Raw genomic sequence first — 24,281 nt, forward strand, 5'->3', positions numbered from 1 at the left:
CCTGAAGTCTGCATTAGTTTGTCCACGCTGGGATTCGGAGCACACACAGAGATACAAGGCGTAGTTCCTGTCTGCAAGCAGTTCAGAATGTCGGACAAAGAGTCTGATCTAGCACACTGCCAGCACTATCAACCAAGTATAAATATAAAGCTGGCTGGTAGATTACCCCAACAATCAGCAGGACATTTTGTCAGATGAAAATTTTGTCAAGAAAGAAGAAAACTTCCAGCAAGAATAAAGGTGGCAGTTTACGTCTTTGCCTCCAGTCTATCATCCACACCTCCATATTAGAAAGCTGGGGAAGGAGACTCTACCAACCACTGTTTTGGAAGTGACACATGTAAAATGTTCTTTTCCTTCACATTTGTCACCATTTCTCATTTGATAGTGCATGCGTGCATGCTAAGTCACCTCAGTCATGTCCTACTCTTTGCGACCCCATGGGTAGCCTGCCAGGCTCCTCTGTCCATGGAATTCTCCAAGCAAGAATACTGGAGTGGGTTGCCATCCTGTGTTAAATGACAATCTTCCCTGCTAGACTGTAAGGTCCTGGAGGGCAGTGGCTGTGTGCCGGTCCTTGTTATAGATCCAGAAACTGACATAATGCCTGGAACATTCAAGATGCTCATCAGATACTTGTTGAATGAATAAATGAAACAAACAGATGTCTCTGGTAGGTGGATAGACCTGATTACCTAATCAAAAAAATCACTTTAAAATATTCAAGTCTTGTTTATGCATAAATGCCTCTCAAGATTTCCAAGAAACTGGTAATGTTGGTTTGTTTCTGGGGAGAAAAAGTAACAGATTAGGGGTCAGGGGTTGGAGGAAATTATACATGCCTTTCTATTCCTTTCAAATTATTTGGGTTTTTCAATAACAACCAATCAAACATAAAATCTGAAGGAAACACACGCTGATGATGAGAGAGACAACTAGGGGACTTTTGTTTGCTACATGTCATATTCTTGCAATGTTTCAGGTTTGGATCATAGGCGTGGCATTGCCTTTATGTTGTTGCTGTTGTTTACTTGCTAAGTCATGTCTGAGTCTTTGCAACCCCATGGACTGTAGCCTGTCGGGCTCCTCTGTCCAAGGAATTCTCCAGGGAAAAATACTGGAGGAAAGTGAAATTGCTGTGCCTCCCCATAGGTAAGCTCCTCCTTCAAGCAACTGGAAAGATTTATTTTAATCCTCGAGACTGCCTCAAGCCACTGTTATGGCCCAGACATGAAGCCAGCTGGATAATTGGATATATTTTTTTGAAGCAAAGGTGCCACTCTTTTGTATGTGACAGTAATGACATGGCGGTTAGTTAGGTTCTTTAGCTCCTCAAGCTTTACGGGTTGCTCTCCTAAGTAGAAAAAACTAAGGCACAGAAAAGTTGATGATATTCTCCTTACCTATCTGCTGCTGCTGCGGCTGCTAAGTCGCTTCAGTTGTGTCCGACTCTGTGAGACCCCATAGACGGTAGCCCACCAGGCTCCCCCGTCCCTGGGATTCTCCAGGCAAGAACACTAGAGTGGGTTGCCATTTCCTTCTCCAATGCATGAAATTGAGAAGTGAAAGTGAAGTCGCTCAGTTGTGTCCGACTCTTAGCGACCCCATGGACTGCAGCCCACCAGGCTCCTCCATCCATGGGATTCTCCAGGCAAGAGTACTGGAGTGGGGTGCCATTGCCTTCTCCACCTCACCTGTCTAAGACAGTCCAAAACCCAACTGTTTGGCTTTGCTGTTAAAACTCAATGGTTCTAATGATACAAACGAACTTATTTATAAAATATAAACAAATACACAGACTGAAAACAAATTTATGGATACCAAGGGGGAATGCAGAGGCATTAGAAAGCAGAGACATTATTTTGCCAACAAAAGTCCATCTAATCAAAGCTATGGTTTTTCCAATAGTCATATATGGATGTGGGTTGGACTATAAAGAAAGCTGAGCACCAAAGAATTGATGCTTTTGAACTGTGGTGTTGGAGAAGACTCTTGAGAGTCCCTTGGACTGCAAGGAGATCCAATCAGTCCATTCTAAAGAAAATCAGTCCTGAATATTCATTGGCAGGACTGACGCTGAAGCTGAAACTCCAATACTTTGGCCACCTGATGCAAGGGACTGACTCATTTGAAAGGACCCTGATGCTGGGAAAGTTTGAAGGCAGGAGGAGAAGGGGACGACAGAGGATGAGATGGTTGGATGGCATCACCGACTCAATGGACATGAGTTGGAGTAAACTCTGGGAGTTGGTGATGGACAGGGAGCCCTGGTGTGCTGCAGTCCATGGGGTTGCAAAGAATCAGATGTTACTGAGCGACTGAACTGAACTAAACTGAAGGAGGAATGGGTGATGGAGGAATAAATTAGGAATTTGGGATTAAAATACACACACTATTATATACAAAATAGATAACCGACAAGGATTTACTGTATAGCACAAGGAACTAAATTCAATATCTTATAATAACCTATAATGGAGAGTGAAGTCAAAGTCGCTCAGTCGTGTCTGACTCTTTGCAACCTCATGGACTGTAGCTCACCAGGCTCCTCTGTTCATGGAATTTTCCAGGCAAGAATACTGTAGTGGATTGCCATCCCCTTCTCCAGATCTTCCCAACCCAGGGATTGGGCCGAGGTCTCCTGCATTGCAGGCGGATTCTTTATGGTCTGAGCCATCAGGGAAGCCCAAGAATACTGGAGTGGGTAGCCTATCCCCTCTCCAGGGGATCTTCCCAACCTAGGAATCAAACCAGGGTCTCCTGCATTGCAGGCGGATTCTTTACCAGCTGAGCTACCATCCTTCAGAAAGGATCTGAAAAATACATAAATCTGTATAACTGAATCACTTTACTGTACACGTGAAACATTGGAAATCAACAATACTTCAATTTAAGAAAGAAAAACCTTAATAGTTCTAAATGCTGAATGCACATTAGGATCTCCTAGCCAGTTAACTGAAAATAAAATCCCAATTCCTGAGGCTCAGTCCCCTAAATCTTGACTCAGCTGGTTGAGCCTGGGGCCTAAGCAGCATTTCAGAGCACTCCAGGTGATTTCAAAGTACAACCAGGTTTGCAAACCCCAGTTCTACCCACTGCTGATACCTTAGTATTTTTTAAGAGCCCTCAGTCGCTATTTTTAAAAGTCTTCTTTCAGCAGTATATTCCCCTCAAAAAAAAAAAAAAAAAAAAAGGCAGGCCAAAGAAGTCTGTAACCAAGACAACAAGCTCGGAGCACAAAGAGATAGGTCTGTGATTTGCAACCAAAGGAGGCAGAAGAGGAAAAGTAGACACTGAAGAATTGACAGGAAACTAGAGAACAAAAGGCATGGAGTCTGAGCTGGTGCCCAACCAGGCAGCACATCAAACTCCTGCTGCATCTTCCAGGCTGGGTACCTTGACACACAAGCTCTCAAGAAGGAAAGCAGCCCTGGATTAGCAAATGAAACCCTTAAGAGTACGCTTTCTTCTTAATTGAACTTCTGACCCCCAAATGGGAATGTCTGCTTTGGCGATGGGAATGTCTGCTTTGGCGAAGGTTGCAAGCCAATTTTTTTCCTCCAGGTCCTCTCTTGCTTCCCTACCTGCACCTGACCCTGTATTGCGAATCAGTGTGACAATGAAACATGAAATCCGCATGGGCTTGGAGTTTGAAAAAAATGTTCTTCCTCTGTATGTGTTCTGACCGTGGAGCTTGGGTTTTGTTCCCAACTAGGGGAGCACTGAGATGGATGAAAGGGCTGGGGATGCTGCAAATTGAAAGCCAAGGAGTTGGCCTTTTGTTCCCTTTTTGCACTCAGGGGCTATTCTGGAAAGCAGAAATCAAAAAGAAAATACAGCCTGCGATGAGCTGAAATTGGACAAAATGTGATGAGGCATAAATGAAAAAAAAAAAGAGGAAGAAAGAAAAGAAAAAAAAAAAAAAGGAAAAGGGAGTCTTTCTTTACCAGAAGAGGTTCTTTTCTGAAAACTGCCTCAAATTAAAACACTTTCCACATTTGGTTCACTCCAGGAAGCTTTGCATTGTTACCTAAAACCAAAACCACTTTTTATCACGTCACAAGGAGAAACTGAGGCATATGCAAACAGCCCAGAATTTGGTGATGCATGGCTTCAAGAATGGCCCTTCTAGGCTCATTCTATTTCCCTCAGTCCAGACAGTCAGACAGACAAATGAGAGTTTATTCAGTGACATTAAAGAAGAGGTGTGGAAACAAAACCATGATGGAGCAAAATACTGACAATTTGAAGGACTACAAAACTATGTGCTACCTTTTCTTAAAGTGGTGTAGGGAATGACATTCATTATGCTATTGGCCTGCCAGTCTCCAAGGACTTTGCGTGGCCTGGTGGAAGAAGGCTTAACCTCTCACAAGTCTCTGAGGTTGGCTTTAGGGTTTATGATATTTTTAATTAGCCACCTGTTAGCGGTCTTCTTCACCAGGGAGAAATACTCAGCCTGATGGTAGACTCCTGGAGTGTGTCCTACAGGAAGGTAGGTGGGAAATGAGCTACGCTGCCCTCTCCAACCAGCCACATAGCTTCCATAAGAATCCAACCTTGGATCGCAGGCTTACACCTGGAAAAGCCCTGCTTTCCCTTCCTCTCCAGGGACCAGCAGATGGGAAAACTAAATTCCTTTGAACTTTACCTATGTGAAGTTTACTTAGTGTGACCCATTAGGCTGTTTCCTTTCACTCAGTCCTATGGCAAATTCTATTCTGAGCAGAAGAAACACACAAGAATCATAACCAGAAGTACAAACAGCATTAAGGTCCCTATGCAATTCTTAACAGATGACACAGGGCCCAAACCAAATGGCCAAAAGGCTCCTTCTAGCTCTATAGGAGCTCCTTAAAAGTAATAAAAGTAATAACAGCAACAACCACCACCTCATTTATCAAACCACATGCTTACCAATTAAATGCTCAATGATATAAAGAGTCCTAAATGGTATTATCATCACACCAGCAGAGTGATTTCAGCAAATCTCATAATCAAGAAATACCCACTGAGCATTCAGTCATGTTCTATACTCTGCAGATGTGCAATCCTAGCATAATAAAGAGCCATCTGTTAAGTCTCAATTGCATAAGCAGTGCCTTGGGTAAGTTGGACTCCCTGCCCTCTCCCCAGGCCTCACATTAATGAACCAAACTGAAATTAGAGAATGTACTTTTTGCATTCCTTCACCCTTCTGCTTCCCTCAGTCTATCACCAGCTGTGATCCTGGTCAAGTGATTCGAGACTCCCTGGAATATCCACAGAAGGGGAAGTTGTTTCAATGCATGCAGACTCTATTCATAGAACGGATACCTCTGCAAGAAGATATAATGGCCTGGGAGTCAAAGGCCTTAGATTCTATTCTCAGAACAACTGCTAACTAAAGGACGGACTCCGGCAAAAGACTGGCCCTTTCTCAATCTCAAAGCCCACATCAGCACTGGACCAGATCTGTGCTTCTCAGAACCACGTAGCTGCCCATGGGTATGTCTCAGCAGGCAAAGAGAGGTGAGGCAAGTGATTTATGATGAAAAAGAGTACTGAAGTTGGCAAATTATTTACACATCTATTCATCTGTATCTTATCCCTCCTCTAGCTCACTTGCAAAATGCTTTTTGCCATGTTATAAGGAAGAATTGAAGCTGATGTAGACGCTTTCATATGCTTTCTTGGATTGGAGGGCAGAGGTGAGCTATGGATACAGCAGTTACAAATTCTACACAACTCAAATATTATCTTCTTATTGACGCAGGCCTCAGCTTAATCTGTTGAGCACACGAAGATCTAACATGGGTACAGCAGCTACAAAAAGGTTGAGAGGGTCTGGGCTAAATCATTCATTCAACCTGCTATATTCTGAAGAAACCACCTCCTGCCAGACCCCAATCTAAGTGCTGGGGAAACAACAGCAAGTTAACCAAGATATGGTCTTGGCTTCTGTGGAGCATTTTGTCTGGCAAGAGGGAAAAGAAGTGACATAAAACACATGAATTAAAACCTATGATCAGAATTCTGAGAGCCTGTAACAAAGCCACCACTGGGCAGTAGGTGAGGGAAGGAGGTTGCAGAAGGAAGAGTGTGGGTAAGGAAGGGTTCAGTGGCCCAGAGGTTACAAAAACATATTCAGTGAACCCAAAGCAGCTCCTTTTGCCTAGATAATAGAGTGCAAGGGGAAACCCCTAAGAAATGATGCTGGAGGGGTGAGCAGAAGCTAGATCACACAAGATCTGGGAAGCCATGTGAACGACTTTGAATTGTTCCCTCCCACAAGTCCCCATGATTCTGCTCAGAGAATGCAACTCGGATGTGTGAACATATGCCAAGGATCATAGGTCTGAAACTCTGGTGCTTTTTTCCCATAAAAACACTGTTAGGGAGACTTGCCTGGTAATCCAGTAGATAAGAGTCCACCTGCCAATGCAGTGGATGTAGGTTCAATCCCTAGTCTGGGAAGATTTCACATACCATGGAGCAACTAAGCTCGTGTGCCACAGCTACTGAACGTGCATGCTGCAACTACTGAAGCCCACGCACCTAGAACCCACGCTCCACAACAAGAGACGCCACTGCAATGAGAAGCCCAGGCACCACAACAAAGAGCGGCCCCACTGCAAGTAGAGAAAGCCCACACACCGCAACGGAGACCCAGCCCAACCAAAAGTAAATAATAAAACACACTGTTTGGAATCCTGCTGAGGGGCTGAGGGACTCTACTTCCATTCCATTCCAGATTAAACAGGCTTTTGCCAGCTGGTCTGGGAACCAGAACCCCAAGAATATTGCTTCCACGGGAAAATGCAATCTGAATTCTAAACAGATTTCCAAAGAAACTTTTGGAACAAAACCCATTCAACAGTTGTTGGGGAATGCTTGGAAAGCAATGAAACACAGGACCTTGCTTTCCTCCATGGAGCCAGTGTTTGAAAAAAAAGACTGAACTCTACAACCACTGTCTTAAAATAAACACAATATCCTCACTTTGATTAGTAGGGTTATACTTAGGTACAACCATTGAGTGGCACCATGTAGCATCTATTCATACACTTCAATGACCACAAAACCCCAAATATGTGGCAGATGACTGGCTACTTCCACTCTAAATAAAGACAAGGCAGAAATGGAGAAGAGGGTGGTCTCATTAAAAAGAAACATGGATGTAAACCAAGTCAGTAACTTCTACACAACACTCCTGTGTCCATGCCCAATCACCTCTCAACTATTCAGGTAGGAATTCAACAAATATTGAGATGCTAAGTGCCATCTAATTCTGTTTAGTCAGTGTCTCCACTTTTCTTCAATTTCCTTTCAGTAGAGAATCCTTACCTATTAGCACTCAGGAAAACACTTCCTCTTCCCACTTCCACATGGACAAATGCCGCACTTCCCCCACCCACTCATTCAGTCTAACGCGGCACTTCCCCCACCCACTCATTCAGTCTAACAGTAAGGGAAATGGAAGTGGTGGTAGTTTCCCAGAACCACCCTCCAAACCCCCTCAGGTCATTTTACAGAGCAGTCATTCTCAAAGTTCAGGGTGCACAAATATTACCTGGAGTCATATCCCCAGGTCAACTCCCCTCCCCCTTACCTGGACTCAAATAGGCCTGGGGAAGAGTACAGGAATCAACATTTTTAATAGGCATCCAAGGTAACTCTGACGCAAATGGTTTAAAAACCAAACCTTGAAAAACTCCACTGTGGAAATTCTAGCCAGCTGAGTCCCCACCCCTGAACTGAGAATGTGAAGTCACTCAGTCATGTCCAACTCTTTGCGACCCCATGGACTATAAAGTCCATGGAATTCTCCATGCCAGAATTCTGGAGTGGGTAGCCATTCCCTTCTCCAGGGGATATTCCCAACCCAGGGATTGAACCCAGGTCTCCTGCACTGCGCCACATTCTTTACCAGCTGAGCCACCAGGGAAGCCCTGAACTGAGAATACCAGTTGCCAATCAGAAGGCTGGGTGATCTGATGTGAGACAGTGACTGAAGGCAAAATGGACACAAGAGAAGAAAACAGCATCCCAGTCAACGTGCCCCCAGCTATACTTTAGTTTTTAAAAATCCCATATTTTTACTTTAATCCAAGCAGATGGCATTGCCTTTCCAGCAATCTCCTCCTGGCACCAGAAAAGGAACTCAACAGAGACCATTTAGAAGGAAGGTATAGAAGTGGGAAGAGAAACAATGTTAATTTGCTTGGCCCTGCCCCAACTTGCTCAGCCTCCTTACCTCTCCTGATGGTTGGTTTCCATTTCTGGAACTCTGTGCTGCTGTGGCAGAGAAGAGAGGCCAAGGTGGGGCGGTCTTCTCTGACTCACATTAATGTTTTCCTCTATTACATGAATAATCAAGAGTTGACTGGAAAGAGGAATAAATGAAAGGCAAATATTCTACTGAGAGGTTAAATAGGATAAAGAAGGCCCCCTGTTGGTTGAGAGATGTGAGGTGATAAATGAGCAGTCAGAATCCCTGCCTCTTTTCATTTTCACTGTTTGCCAGGAACACAGATTTAAAACCCATAACGTCAGCACTGAGCCTGAAAGAAATAATCAGGTATCTGTTTTTTTCCACTGTTCCTCATAATACCCAGAAGAGTCTTCAGCAGTTCCTGTTAACCCTAAAAGCCTAAATGTTAACCAACTGTTGTTGATTCAGCCCCAAATCTACAATTGTGGACCTAGATCTGGTCTATTTTATTGTGGTAAGAACATTTAACATGAGATCTATTCCCCTAACAAATTTTAAATGTACAAGAGAGTATTGTCAACTATAGTGAAATGTCATACAACAGAGCTCTAGAACTGTTCATCTTGTATAATTGAACCTCTATGCTCACTGATTAGCAATCTCCCAGGCCCTGGTAACCCATCCCTCCCAGGTTCTAGTAACCATCATTCTACTCTGATTCTATGAAGTTGACTAGCTAAATACCTCATGTAAGTGGAATCATGCAGTATTTGTCCTTCTTTGACTGGCTTACTCCACTAATCATAATATCCTCAAGGTTCACCCATATATCATGGTATATGACAGGATTTCCTCCTTCTTAAGACTGAATAGTTCCACTGTGCATTTTTATATTTTCTTTATCCATTCATCCATCGTTGAATGGCATTTGGGTTGTTTCTATATCTTGGCTACTCTGAATAGTGCTTTAAGAACACTGGTTGGCTAGGTATCTTTTCAAAAGTCTGATTTCAGTTCTTTCAGCTAAATACCCAGAAGTGGTAAGTAATTGCTGGCTCATATGGCAGTTCTATTTTTGAGGAATCTCCATACTGTTTTCCATACCAGTGCACCATTTTGCATTCTTATCAACAGTGTACAAGTGTTCCAATTTATCTACATCTTCACTAACACTTCTATTTTTTTTTCTCGCTATTATCAAGAAATGGAAAGGCAAGTGTTGGTCTGACCATTTTTACTGAAAGAAAACAGTCCTACTCAAGTTGACTCAACAAAATAGAGGTTTATGGTAAGAAAACAGGTATTCCATGAGAATCTGTGTGGGATAATGCTTGGCCTTAGGCGATCTGGAAGGCGGTTCTAGGTCCAAGGTGGTTACGAGGAAGAGCTACCCTGTCTCTCAGGGCATCTCTCCTCCTCTTACTGTTTCCTCGTGGCTTCTCTCTCCTCATAGCACCAGCTTGGACTTGGCCTGACATGCCTGCTCCCCTCCCTGTCATCTTTTGGCTCTTGTCCCAGCTGCTGCTGCTGCTGCTAAGTCACTTCAGTCATGTCCGACTCTGTGCGACCCTATAGATGGCAGCCCACCAGGCTCCCCCATCCCTGGGATTCTCCAGGCAAGAACACTGGAGTGGGTTGCCATTTCCTTCTTCAATGCAAGAAAGTGAAAAGTGAAAGTGAAGTTGCTCAGTTGTGTCCAACTCGTAGCGACCTCATGGACTACAGCCTACCAGGCTCCTCCGCCCATGGGATTTTCCAGGCAAGAGTACTGGAGTGGGGTGCCATTGCCTTCTCCAGTCCCAGCTGCAAACTGTCTTATTTAGTCTCTCAGCTTCCCAATTCTAATTTCCTAGGAGAGGAAACTGAATGGCCCAGCTCATCTTATCAAGCTCATACTGCACCCCAGGTGACCCACTGGCTGTTTGGGGGACAGGTGGCCACTCCCAGTCCGGTCAGCCTAAGGCAGGGAGGCAAAGTCCCCTGCACAGTTCATGGCTACTGTCCCCTCCCACCCCAGCACAGCGGGCCTGGAGTGGTTTGCCTTTGAAGGTGATATGGATCCAAAGGCACAGTAAAATATATATGCCCAAGTCTGAGGCTTTGCATGTAATTTGAAAGTCAATAATATGTCCATTCATGAGCTTCCAACACCCGTATTTTAACCTTCATAATTAAGAAAAAAGATAGCATCTGACCTCAACATAGGCTTTAGCCCTCAGTGCCTACTAAACTGACCTTTTTAAACTGGTAAAAAGAATCCAAGTATGTTTTAAAGAGGAAAAACTTTAGTACTTTAATAAGGCTTCCCTGGTGGCTCAGATGGTAAAGAGCCGCCTGCAATGCAGGAGACTCAGGGTTCAATCCCTGAGTAGGGAAGATCCCCTGGAGAATGAAATGGCAAACCACTCCAGTATTCTTGCCTGGAAAATCCCATGGATGGTGGAGTCTGGCAGGCTACAGTCCATGGGTTGCAAAGAGTTGGACATGACTGAGCAACTAACAAAAAAATAAATAAAAAGGCAAAAACACCATGCTGTCAGCTCCCTGAGATAGACAGGAAAGGAGAATAAAGTATGAGATAGACAAATCATGATAAATGGATACCACTGGCCTTTAGCCCATCTCTCTTGACAGGCCTTCAGTCAGCTTACTTTATACCATATGAGCATCTTATCTTCCTCCAAGTTTCTCCAAGTAGCATGTGAGGTCAGCGTTCAGTGTTAAGTAGAACAAGCGAGCAGCATCACAAACTGACAGATGGCAACTGAGAGCTTATCACTCTTGGATTATTTAATTCCCACACTGGAGAGTAAAGCATTCTATTTTGACAGCCACTTAATAATGGCTGTCAGACACTTTAACCACTTTCAGGCTAAACCTTCCCCTCCATAACCTTATTTCCTCCCATCAATTCCCAGATGCAAAATAAAAAAAAAAAAAAATCATAAGTGCCATGCCTGCTAAAGTCAATACCTTTGCTAGTGACAAGTGCCTAGACCAAGGACAACACAAAAACAGTGACAACCATGGAGAATAACAGAGAACCAACAGGTCAGAACAACAACAAAAAAATCTGATGGTGGCCATCTTTGTAAAATGAGCAAGAGATGCTGCTGCTGCTGCTGCTACTAAGTCGCTTCAGTTGTGTCCGACTCTGTGCGACCCCAGAGACGGCAGCCCAACAGGCTCCCCCGTCCCCGGGATTCTCCAGGCAAGAACACTGGAGTGGGTTGCCATTGCCTTCTCCAATGCATCAAAGTGAAAAGTGAAAGTGAAGTCGCTCAGTCATGTCTGACTCTTAGCGACCCCATGGACTGCAGCCTACCAGGCTCCTCCGTCCATGAGATTTTCCAGGCAAGAGTACTGGAGTGGGGTGCCATCGCCTTCTCCGGAGCAAGAGATGATGAGAAATTAAAAGGTTGTCTTGCTTTGAAAACAGGTTTCCCAAACTCAGACTGAGTCCTTCTGGAGTTGAAGAGATTCCAAATAGGGTTTCAAAGATCAGAGCTGCAAAATCCTAAAGACTTGTGAAAGATTTTGATATTTAGTCTTATCTCACAATTATCCCTGAGCAGCTTAGTTTATTGAAGAGTTTTCCTGGAACTCTTAGCAACATTAATTGAGTTGCATCTTATCACTCTGGGTAAGTTGTGGTAACTCTGGAGGAGGGAGCGGGCAGAAAAGCACTCTGTTTCTGGTACCCAATTGCAGTTATCAATCTTTTCATCCCATGAATCACCTATTATCCCCTGAGTCACCTATTATCCCTTCTTCAAAATAGCCCTTCAGTCAGAAAGAGAAAAACAAATATTGAATACTAACCCATATATATGTGGAATCTAGAAAAATTGTATAGATGGCCTTATATGCAAAACAGAAATAGAGACACAGACACAGAGAACAAAAGTATGGATACCAAAGGGGAAAGAGGGGTTGGGAGATTGGGATTGACACATGTACTCTACTGATACTATGTGTAAAATAGACAACAGATGGGGACATGTGTATAGGACAGGGAAACTCTACTTAATGTACTGTGGTGACCTAAAATGGAGGGAAGTTCAAAAGGGAGCAGGTACAGGGAGCAGACATATGTATATGCTGGAGAAGGAAATGGCAATCCACTTCAGTATTCTTGCCTGGAAAATCCCATGGACAGAGGAGCCTATGGGGCTACAGTCCATGTGATTGCAAAAGAGTCAGACACAACTTAGCAACCAAACAACAAACATATGTATACATATGGCTGATTCATTTTGCTATGCAATAGAAGCTAACACAGCATTGTAAAGCAACTGTGCTGCAATGCAAACTAATTAAAGAGAAAATCAGCCCTTCAAAATCCCTTATGCTTCTTTTTCATCATAGACACTATACAGCAATTAAAAGGAATGAAGTCGTGCTACATGCACTGGCATCCAACTCTACTGCCCAGTGAGGAAAGTTTCAGATTGTAAGGAATCAACCCAGTTTTGTTAAAAAAAAAAAAAAAGATAAAAGATCTGAAAGAATAAATGCAAGCCATCAATGATTATCTTCAGTAGATAGGATTATGGAGGATTTTCACTTTCTTTTTTGCCGTTTTTCTTACAAAACATGGGCCTATTTTTCTGTTTGGGGCTTTTTTTTTTTTTGCAATCAAGAAAAGGATATTTTTAACCCTCTGCAGTTCATTGGAAGGTAGTACCAGCATGGCATTGGTTTGCATCTCTGATTTGTAGGTTCTGAAGTGGCTAGAAGGGAAAGAGTACCACAGAAGGGTCTCTTTTACAAGAAAGCCATTCTACTCTGTTAATGGAAGTCAACACTCAGTATGTATATCCCATGAATGTGACAGAAGGCAGTGTACACAGAGGTCAAACACAGTGGCTCTGGAGTCCAGGTTCAAGTCTCAGGCTACTCTAAACTTGTTTTAAGTTTCCTCCTCTGTTGACTGATGATTCTGTACCAAACACTTGGAACATGTCAAGCATATGATGCACTCAACAAATGGTAGCTATTCTGAAGGAGTTGTAATTGAAAATCATTTTCATTTAATTTCAGTTATAATGTCTGCAATTTAATTTAAAATACTTTCAGCATAGACACTGTGATATGTGTGTTTATTAGTTTTCTACACTGTAGGACAGTTAATTAACATTTAGTGCTATGCTGGAAACCCAGTAGCACTAGCTAGCAAGAGTTGATTCTGTGCATCCTTCCCTGTTAGTTTAATGAGGGCAGACTGGTAACTTGAAAAGGACCATGCAAATTGGAAAATGCTATAAATCAGGACTTTAAGTGTTTTACCAGTACCTCACTGTTAACATCTGAAAAACCCTAACCGAGAATACACACTCAAGGGGTGATTAACTACAACTCACGGCTATTTTGAAGAAGGGATAATGGGTGGCATATGGGACAACAAGGTTGATAACTGCTGTTGGGTACCAGAAACAGAGAGTTATTCTGTCTGCTCTCTCCTTCAGAGCTACCATAACTTACCTGGAGTGCAAATCAATGAATGTTGTTCAGTTCGAAACTGAGATCTCTAATCAAAGCCCACAATCAAGAATTCAGCAAGGAAAAGACAAACTATCCAGTTTTTTAAAATGGGCAAAGAACTTGAACAGATATTTCTCCAAAGAAGACATTAAATGGCCAATGAGCACATCATTGGTTATTAGGGAAATACAACACAAAACCACAATGAGATACCACTTCACGCCTACTAGGATGGCCATAATTTTTTAAATTATAAAATAAGTGATTGCAAGAAGGTGGAAAAATTGGGACCTTGGTCTATTACTGGTGGGAATGCAAAATAGTTCAGCTGCCGTGGAACAGAGTTCTACAGTTCCTCAAAAAGCTAAATATAGAATAACCATGTGATCCAGCAATTTCACTCCTAGGTACATACCCCAAAGAACTTTAAAAAAGAGACTAAACAGATACTTGCAAGTCAATGTTCATCGCAACATTATTCACAATAGCCAAAGGGAAATAATCCAAGTGTCCACAGACAGATGAATAAACAAAATGTGGTATATCCATAAAACAGAGTATCATTCAGCCTTAAAAAAGAATGACATGTTACATTATGCATGACCCTTAAAAACATTGTGCAAAGTGAAATAAGCCAGACACAAAAGGACAAACATTATATGACTCCACTTATATGAGGTAGCAAGATAGGCATATTCACAGAGACAGATAATAGAACAGTGGTTCCCAGGGGCTGGGGGAGGGGAAAAGAGGGACTTACTGTTTAATGCTTAATGGTAAGGAGTTTATATTTGAAGTGATGAAAAGGTTTTGTAAATAGATAGTGGCGATGGTGGCAGAACGTTGTCAACATAATGCCACTGAACTATGCACTTCAAAATGGTTACAATGGCAAATTTCATTATATATATTTTTATCACAATATAAAAAATACTGTAATATATCAAAAATCATTAATTGTACACTTTAAGTGGGTGAACAGTATGGTACCTAAATGATATCTCAATAAAGCTTTTTTTTAATCCCTCAAGCAAGTCATGGGGAAATTGGGGAGGGGGTGATGAAGGCATTCTCTATCTTGATTATGGTATATACTTGTCAAAACTTGCAAAACCCTATAATAAAAAGGGTGAATTGCACTGTATGTAAACTATAACTTTTTTTAATGGATAAAAAGCTATACTCAAATGCTTCTATGAAATCCTTCAAATGGTTTGTTAATTAGATCAATGGACATTAGAAATATATTTCACTGGGGAACTTCTTGGTGCTCAAGATGACTGGACCAGTTAGAAGCATTTAGGCACTCCCACCCTTGCAAACCTTGAATATAAGAGTTGGCCAGCCCAATGACCTTCACCTCTTGGGAATGACACACTAGGTTCAGGAGTCCCAACAAACCTTATGTACAGACACTTAATGGAGGTTTTGAATGTGCCCTTTAGAAAAGTAAGGTGAATCCTATAGCTAGAATACTGTTACATCTATCTCCAGGGAAACTTTCTCACAAGACAGTGGTTGGCAACAGGAGATGGAATCTCTCTGGGCATACAAATCAGGCTGTCTGTTTTCTGCCTGATGATTAATAAATGTTTATGTGGTAGAATTTGATCTGAATTGCTTTCACTGTAATACCCTGGTTGTAGGGAGAGAACGTTATAGCCCTCACCTACCTCTAACTGTTGAAAATCAATGATACTCACCAAAACAGAATCAAGTAACTGGACAACCAAATTGGCTTATTAGATATCAATTTGCAACAAATATCTTGGGGACTTCTGTACAATCAGAGGTGTGTCTGATCTTGGTAATTTCCTTCGAGTAAAATCAAACTGAAGAAACAAAAACATCAACTTTCCCATTCAGGCTACATGGCTAACAGGGGTGAGGGGATAGAAGCTGCTCATGTTTATTACTTATTTACAAGGTAATCCATTCTGAAAGAGATGGGAATACCAGACCACCTGACCTGCCTCTTGAGAAACCTGTATGCAGGTCAGGAAACAACAGTTAGAACTGGACATGGAACAACAATCGCGTTCCAAATCACGAAAGGAGTACATCAAGGCTGTATATTGTCACCCTGCTTATTTAACTTATATGCAGAGTACATCATGAGAAACGCTGGGCTGGAGGAAGCACAAGCTGGAATCAAGATTGCCGGGAGAAATATCAATAACCTCAGATATGCAGATGACACCACCTTTATGGCAGAAAGTGAAGAAGAACTAGATGAAAGTGAAAGAGGAGAGTGAAAAAGTTGGCTTAAAGCTCAACATTCAGAAAATGAAGATCATGGCATCTGGTCCCATCACTTCATGGGAAATAGATGGGGAAACAGTGGAAATAGTGGCTGACTTTATTTTGGGGGCTCAAAATAACTGCAGATGGTGACTGCAGCCATGAAATTAAAAGATGCTTACTCCTTGGAAGCAAAGTTATGACCAACCTAGACAGCATATTAAAAAGCAGAGACATTCCTTTGCCAACAAAGGTCCATCTAGTCAAGGGTATGGTTTTTCAAGTAGTCATGTATGGATGTGAGAGTTGGACTATAAAGAAAGCTGAGCACCGAAGAATTGATGCTTTTGAACTGTGGTTCAAGGGACTCTTGAGAGTTCCTTGGACTGCAAGGAGATCCAACCAGTTCATCCTAAAGGAAATCAGTCCTAGGTGTTCATTTGAGGGACTGATGTTGAAGCTGAAACTCCAATACTTTGGCCACCTGATGTGGAGAGTTGACTCATTGGAAAAGACCCTGATGCTGGGAGGGACTGGGGGCAAGAGGAGAAGGGGACGACAGAGGATGAGATGGCTGGATGGCATCACTGACTTGATGGACGTGAGTCTGAGTGAACTCCGGGAGTTGGTGATGGACAGGGAGGCCTGGCGTCCTGTGGTTCATGGGGTCACAAAGAGTCAGACATGACTGAGCAACTGAACTGAATCCTACATTTTTAAAATTAAAGTACAATTGACTTACAATATTATACTAGTTTCAACTGACAACATAGCGATCCAGCATTTTGATACATCACAAAATGATCAGCAGGATAAGTCTAGTTACCATCTGTCATACAAGGTAATACTATTAAATGAATTTTGTTTCATGGAAGGATTTCCCATTTAATCTGCTGCTCGCCTAGGTATTTTATCCCAAGGGTCAGACTTTGCCATATGGATCCAAGAAAAAGAAAAAAAAGAAAACGATGACATTTAGCAGTAGCAAAGATCAGTTTGGGGACACATCAGAGGCAATGTGGTTATGAGCCCAAGCAGTAGGTAACCTCAGAGGAGCATGGAGGGAGGTTCAGTGAAAGAAGAGAAAGCAAAAACCACCAGAAGGAAGTGAAGGCTTTGTTCTGTTCTCTTTTTTTTAAAATTACCCTGTATACCAAAGGAACATTTCATGCAAAGATGGGCTCGATAAAGGACAGAAATGGTATGGACCTAACAGAAGCAGAAGATATTAAGAAGAGATGGCAAGAATACACAGAACTGTACAAAAAAGATCTTCACGACCCAGATAATCACGATGGTGTGATCACTGACCTGGAGCCATACATCCTGGAATGTGAAGTCAAGTGGGCCTTAGAAAGCATCACTACGAACAAAGCTAGTAGAGGTGATGGAATTCCAGTTGAGCTATTCCAAATCCTGAAAGATGATGCTGTGAAAGTGCTGCACTCAATATGCCAGCAAATTTGGAAAACTCAGCAGTGGCCACAGGACTGGAAAAGGTCAGTTTGCATTCCAATCCCAAAGAAAGGCAATGCCAAAGAATGCTCAAACTACCGCACAATTGCATTCATCTCACAGGCTAGTAAAGTAATGCTCAAAATTCTCCAAGCCAGGCTTCAGCAATATGTGAACTGTGAACTTCCTGATGGTCAAGCTGGTTTTAGAAAAGGCAGAGGAACCAGAGATCAAATTGCCAACATCTGCTGGATCATGGAAAAAGCAAGAGAGTTCCAGAAAAACATCTATTTCTGCTTTATTGACTATGCCAAAGCCTTTGACTGTGTGGATCACAATAAACTGTGGAAAATTCTGAAAGAGATGGGAATACCAGACCACCTGATCTGCCTCTTGAGAAATTTGTATGCAGGTCAGGAAGCAACAGTTAGAACTGGACATGGAACAACAGACTGGTTCTAAATAGGAAAAGGTGTTCGTCAAGGCTGTATATTGTCACCCTGTTTATTTAACTTACATGCAGAGTACATCATGAGAAACGCTGGACTGGAAGAAACACAAGCTGGAATCAAGATTGCTGGGAGAAATATCAATAACCTCAGATATGCAGATGACACCACCCTTATGGCAGAAAGTGAAGAGGAACTATAAAGCCTCTTGATGAAAGTGAAAGTGGAGAGTGAAAAAGTTGGCTTAAAGCTCAACATTCAGAAAACGAAGATCATGGCATCTGGTCCCATCACTTCATGGGAAATAGATGAGGAAACAGTGGAAACAGTGTCAGACTTTATTTTTCTGGGCTCCAAAATCACTACAGATGGTGACTGCAGCCATGAAATTAAAAGATGCTTACTCCTTGGAAGGAAAGTTATGACCAACCTAGATAGCATATTCAAAACAGAGACATTACTTTGCTAACAAAGGTTCGTCTAGTCAAGTCTATGGTTTTTCCTGTGGTCATGTATGGATGTGAGAGTTGGACTGTGAAGAAGGCTGAGCGCTGAAGAATTGATGCTTTTGAACTGTGGTGTTGGAGAAGACTCTTGAGAGTCCCTTGGACTGCAAGGAGATCCAACCAGTCCATTCTGAAGGAGATCAGCCCTGGGGTTTCTTTGGAAGGAATGATGCTAAAGCTGAAACTCCAGTACTTTGGCCACCTCATGCGAAGAGTTGACTCATTGGAAAAGACTCTGATGCTGGGAGGGATTGGGGGCAAGAGGAGAAGGGGATGACAGAGGATGAGACGGCTGGATGGCATAACTGACTCAATGGACGTGAGTCTGAGTGAACTCCAGGAGTTGGTGATGGACAGGGAGGCCTGGTGTGCTGCGATTCATGGGGTCGCAAAGAGTCGGACACGACTGAGCGACTGATCCGATCCAATTGTGTCATCATGAAGTGACTATACACAACTCCTTACAAAAAGATAGATAAAGGCTGTGGGAACTCACATTCTAACAGAACTAACAGAGTTGCAGTTACAGCTGAGGTCTTAAATTGCTAGGGACCTAGATCAAGCGAGACCACGACATGGTTCCATTTCCCTGAGTATTTTATAAAGGGGACATGCCTCATCATTTCACTAAAAGGAGGTTGATCTTGAGAACAATGACAACCAGTTATTAAGCCCATATGCTAAAGTCAGGACAGGGTTATAAAAATATAAGCAATGTAATAAGGAACACAGTGGGGGCAGTAAGGAGCAGATAGAAGTAATAAGTAGAAACGTTCAACCTAGTTGAAAAGTTGAGTAGGGAGAAAGCAATGAGATTAAAAATCTCCTAATGAAGAAAATGAGAAAATTTTCACTGGTCCTTCAAGGAAGTGGACCAGTGGGAACAGAATGGGTGGGCTGCCAGGCTGTCTTGGAAGGTTCAAGGAGCCATCAAGACACACCTTTCAAAGCGCCAGGCCCACAAAGGGCACTTACTAGTGGTGACCAAACAGCTGGTCTCCCCTCACATAGGTGGCCTCTCCCACTTCCCAACTCCAAGCCTTCGAAGCTGGTGTGGATCTGAGCCACAGGAAGGCACAAAATAACTGGAAGCTAATGCAAAAATAAATCATTTGTGTTCTCTGATGGGGCTCGGTTTTGATGGAGTTGGTGAATCACTACTGCCCAGCTCTACCCAATAAAGGACCAACCAATAACTCCCAATCCCTGCCAGTAGTTTGCATGCCCCTGGAGGAGACAACCTTGCGATGCCACTCTCTCTCATCACTCTTCTTCTCGTGAATTGCTAATGGCTCCCTGTTACTGACCATATCAAGTCCACATGTCTCCTCTGGATAGTCCAGCTTGCTGTACTCTGCCTCTGCTTGGCCTCTGCTCAACCATCTCCCTCCTTGCCCAGTGCAGAGTTCCCACTAGAAGCAGTTTCCATTTGGAACCAAACTCACAGCTTCTTCTCTCACCACAGTTCTACCAAGATCTGGGCTGCCTTGCCAAAATTCCAGGCAGCCACCATGTCAAGACTGCTGTAGATTATTATAAATACTGAGCTTCTCTTAGCCATACAAGAAAAGGGGACTGTACCTTTCAATATTCTGTATGATCCTGCACTGTCCATTATGGTAGCCACTACTACCCATGGCTATTTCCAACTATTTAAAATTAAATAAAATGAAAAAAATCAGTTCCTCACTTGCAGTAACTACATGTCACTATCCCCACATGGCTAGCAGCTACTGCACTGGAGAGTACAAATACAAAATATTTCCATCAAACTACAAACTTCTATTGGCTAGTGGAGTACTACACTATACACTTGAGAGAGGAACAGCCTAACGTGTGCTAAAACTGTCATTTACCACCTCTTGGAAAACTTAAGGAACCACATTTAATAAAAAGGAATGCATAGGACTCAGGGATACAGCTTATCTTAAGTAATGAGGAAAGCATTCTTATCACTGATCCCAAAGAGCTCTGCAATCACAGGTAATTACCATATCCCATTTTTGTTAGCTTGTTCTTGTGTGTGTTGAAGGGGGGGGGGGTAGTCATTGAAGTCACATGCAGCAGACCGCAGGAAGCCTTCAACAAAGCATTCATAGACTAGTCAGACCTCTGTATATTAAGCTCCTTGGTAGGTTCTGGGAGCCAAAGGGAGAGCATGACCCAGTCCCTGCCCTAGGAAGAAAGTCCATACACAGAGAACTACAGAAGTCAGAAAGGAATAAAGGCTGTAAGAAAAGGACCTTGGGGCAGAGAGATCAAATGAATGGGAGGAAGAAGGGAGGACTGCACGGACAGGGAGATGACTTCAAATCTGGATCAAGCTGTAAAGATGACTAGAATTTTGAAAAAGAGTTTGGAGGATGAAAGGGGAAAACTGCATAAGCAAAAGGGGGAATGAGTGCCCAGGGTGCATTTATGGCTGAGTGAGACAAGCAAGAAATATGACAGCTAATACACAATTCTTTGAAAATTTCCCCACTCTAATAATCAAAGAATACATTAAGATGCCATTTTCACAAAGATTTTGCTTTAGTGAAAATCTGTTAGCAAGGACGAGATGGAACAGGCTCTCTTCGACGCTGCTGGTGGGAATTAAATGGGTACTACAATTTTGAAAAGCCATATTAAGCTCCTTAAAAACATTCCTTCCCCTGACCTTATAATTCCATTTCAAGGAAAATGGCCTACACAATATAATCTAAATTATAGAGATTTATGCACAAAGCAGTTTTTTTTTTTGCAGTCATTTATAACTGAGAAAATAACAGGAAATGATTAGGTAAACTACAATCGCCTTTATAGAATGGAGTACTATATAGCTGTTAAGAATTACACTTCTGACAAATTTTAAATGACATGCAAAATGTTTGGGAGAATGTTATGTGAAAAACAAAATCAGGGTATAAGTTTGGTAGTATATAATATATAGTCACAACCATGTAAATCAATATGAATAGAAAAAAGAAATAAAGCAAAAATGTTAACATTCTGGTAAGATTACGGGTGATTTTTATTCATCATACCAGGACTCACCAAACTATGACCCACAAACCAAATCTGACCCACTAACTGATTTGTATATAAAGTTTTACTGGAACACAAACACATGTTCATTTCTATACTGTCACTGTCCATGGCTGATTCTGTGCTACAATAGCAGATCTGAGTAGTAGTGACAAAGACAAAATTACTTACTATCTGGCCCTTACATAAAAATGTTGCCAACGCTTGTATCTTTCAAATTTTCCATAAAAAGTAGGTATTAATTTGCAATGGGCTTCTCTTGTGGCTCAGCTGGTAAGGAATCTGCCTGCAATGTGGGAGACCTGGGTTGAATCCCTGGGTTGGGAAGATACCCTGGAGAAGGGAAAGGCTACCCACTCCAGTTTTCTGGCCTGGAGAATTCTGTGGACTGTATAGTCCATGGGTCACAAAGAGTTGGACACGACTGAGCAACTTTCACTTTCATTAATTTGCAATAGTTTTCTAAAAGGTGTATTGCCACTTCCCTGGTGGCTCAGATGGTAAAGCACCTGCCTGCAATGCAGGAGACCAGGGTTCAATCCCTGGGTTGGAAAGATCACCTGGAGAAGGGAATGGCTACCCACTCCAGTATTTTTGCCCAGAGAATCCCATGGACAGAGGAGCCTGGTGGTCTACAGTCCATGGTGTTGCAAAGAGTCAGACACAACTGAATGACTACCACACACACACACACACACAAACAAGCTAACAACCTCAGATTTTATTATGCAAGTAACTGGGGGCTCTAGAAGCTTATGAAGACAGGACATGATCTGACATGATTGCAGATCACTTAAGATGGAATTTAAACTGAATGCCAGGCAAAGTCTGTGATTCATCAGCAGCTGTGACTCTGGGCCACTCCTCATTTAAAGGGGAAGATTAACTTAAGATGTGGCTTGTTGTTTTCAAACTTCCTCCTGTGAATTCAGTTCAGTTCAGTTCAGCTCAGTCACTCAGTCGTGTCCAACTCTGTGCAACCCCATGGACTGCAGCACACCAGGCTTCCCTGTCCATCACCAAATCCCGGAGCTTACTCAAACCCATGTCCATCAAGTCGGTGATGTCATCCAACCATCTCATCCTCTGTCATCCCTTTCTCCCTCCACCTTTAATCTTTCCCAGCATCAGGGTCTTTTCAAATGAGTCAGTTCTTCGCATCAGGTGGCCAAAGTATTGGAGTTTCAGCTTCAGCTTCAGTTCTTCCAATGAATATTCAGGACTGATCTCCTTTAGGATGGACTGGTTGGATCTCCTTGCAGTCCAAGGGACTCTCAAGAGTCTTCTCCAACACCACAGTTCAAAAGCATCAATTCTTCGGCGCTCAGCTTTCTTCATAGTCAACTCTCACAACCATACGTGACTACTGCAAAAACCATAGCTTTGACTAGATGTACCTTTCTTGGCAAATTAATGCCTCTGCTTTTTAATATGCTGTCTAGGTTGGACATAGATTTTTTTCCAAGGAGCAAGCATCTTTTAATTTCATGGCTGCAGTTACCATCTGCAATGATTTTGGAGCCCAAGAAAATAAAGTCTCTGTTTCCATCGTTTCCCCATCTAATTGCTATGAAGTGATGGAACCGGATGCCATGATCTTAGCTTTCTAAATGTTGAGTTTTAAGCCATCTTTTTCACTCTCCTCTTTCACTTTCATCAAGAGGTTCTTTCCTTCTTCTTTGCTTTCTGCCATGAGGGTGGTGTCATCTGCATATCTGGGGTTATTGATATTTCTCCTGGCAATCTTGATTCCAGCTTGTGCTTCTTCCAGCCCACCCATTTCTCATGATGTACTCTGCATATAAGTTAAATAAGCAGGGTGACAATATACAGCCTTGATGTACTCCTTTCGTGATCTGGAACCAGTCTGTTGTTCCATGTCCAGTTCTAACTGTTGCTTCTTGATCTGCATGCAGATTTCTCAGGAGGCAGGTCAGGTGGTCTGTTCCACAGTTTGCTGTCATCCACAGTCAAAGGCTTTGACATAGTCAATAAAGCAGATGTTTTTCTGGAACTCTTGCTTTTTTGATGATCCAACGAATGTTGGCAATTTGATCTCTGGTTGCTCTGCCTTTTCTAAATCCAGCTTGAACATCTGGAAGTTCACAGTTCACATACTGTTGAAGCCTGGCTTGGAGAATTTTGAGCATTACTTTGTTAGCATGTGGGATGAGTAAACCTCCTCTGAGTAAACCCTACAAAATGGTCTCTTCCCTGTAATGACCAATCAAATTTGTTCCTCCAAAGGGGAGGCCACATGCAAATTTGTGACTTCTGCCTGGATAGACAGTTTAAAAGTTCAGGGTGGTAATCCTCTATTGGTGAAGTTAGTCCTCTATCTTTCAAGCTTCTTCCTGTCTCCTACTTTTCATTTACATTCTAGAACGATACAGGGAGATGATATTGGGTAAAGGGCAGGGAGGGGCAGGGAAAGCCATAAAAGTAAACAAAACCTTTAGATACTTTGGTCTCAAGGGCCCTTAAGGAGTCACTAGATCTACCCACACTTAGAATATGGTCAAGGCCCTAAATCCTATCTCCAAGGAATATGGTCCTTCTGGTTTTTTCCTTAGAAAGAGGAAAGATGATTTCTGTCAGAGAAAGCCTCCTGTCCATAGGTTTTCTGCAGGTTCTCTAAGCCCTCACCACCTGCCTCAGGCCTGGTTCCCCAGGCGTACTGCAGTAACCAGTTCATACAAACCACTGTTTACTCATTCTCTCAGGAATTAACACAGCGAAAGGATGGAAATGGTCTGAAGACAAGTTTTGTTTCAAATAAACACACTACCAATCAAAAAAAAAAGATTAATCATCTCAGAATGAGAAACTCCAAACTACCATAATTTCAGGTCCGGATGCAATAAAAACATAGTAAACAGGTCTCTGGGTTTTGGCTGTTTTTTCTTTTTTCCTTTTAAACACATG

The 24,281-nt window shown here is 42.5% G+C and overlaps 1 protein-coding gene across 7 annotated transcripts in view; it reads right to left on the bottom strand.

Annotated features, from left to right (window-relative positions):
• The window catches only part of TMEM164 (transmembrane protein 164), a 179,014-nt gene that overhangs the window by 124,162 nt on the left and 30,571 nt on the right, over nucleotides 1-24,281 (bottom strand). Inside the window, exon 1 of one of the 7 annotated variants that reach the window (XM_027534780.1) lies at nucleotides 8,237-8,255. The exons of the other annotated variants lie outside the window; for them this stretch is intronic. The gene's annotated coding sequence lies outside the window, so the exon portion shown is untranslated. Of the gene's footprint in view, nucleotides 1-8,236; nucleotides 8,256-24,281 lie in introns of those variants that run through there. 7 annotated transcript variants of the gene reach the window in all.

The sequence above is a fragment of the Bos indicus x Bos taurus genome, chromosome X (genome assembly GCF_003369695.1).
Source record: "Bos indicus x Bos taurus breed Angus x Brahman F1 hybrid chromosome X, Bos_hybrid_MaternalHap_v2.0, whole genome shotgun sequence".
Taxonomy (NCBI): Eukaryota; Metazoa; Chordata; class Mammalia; order Artiodactyla; family Bovidae; genus Bos; species Bos indicus x Bos taurus.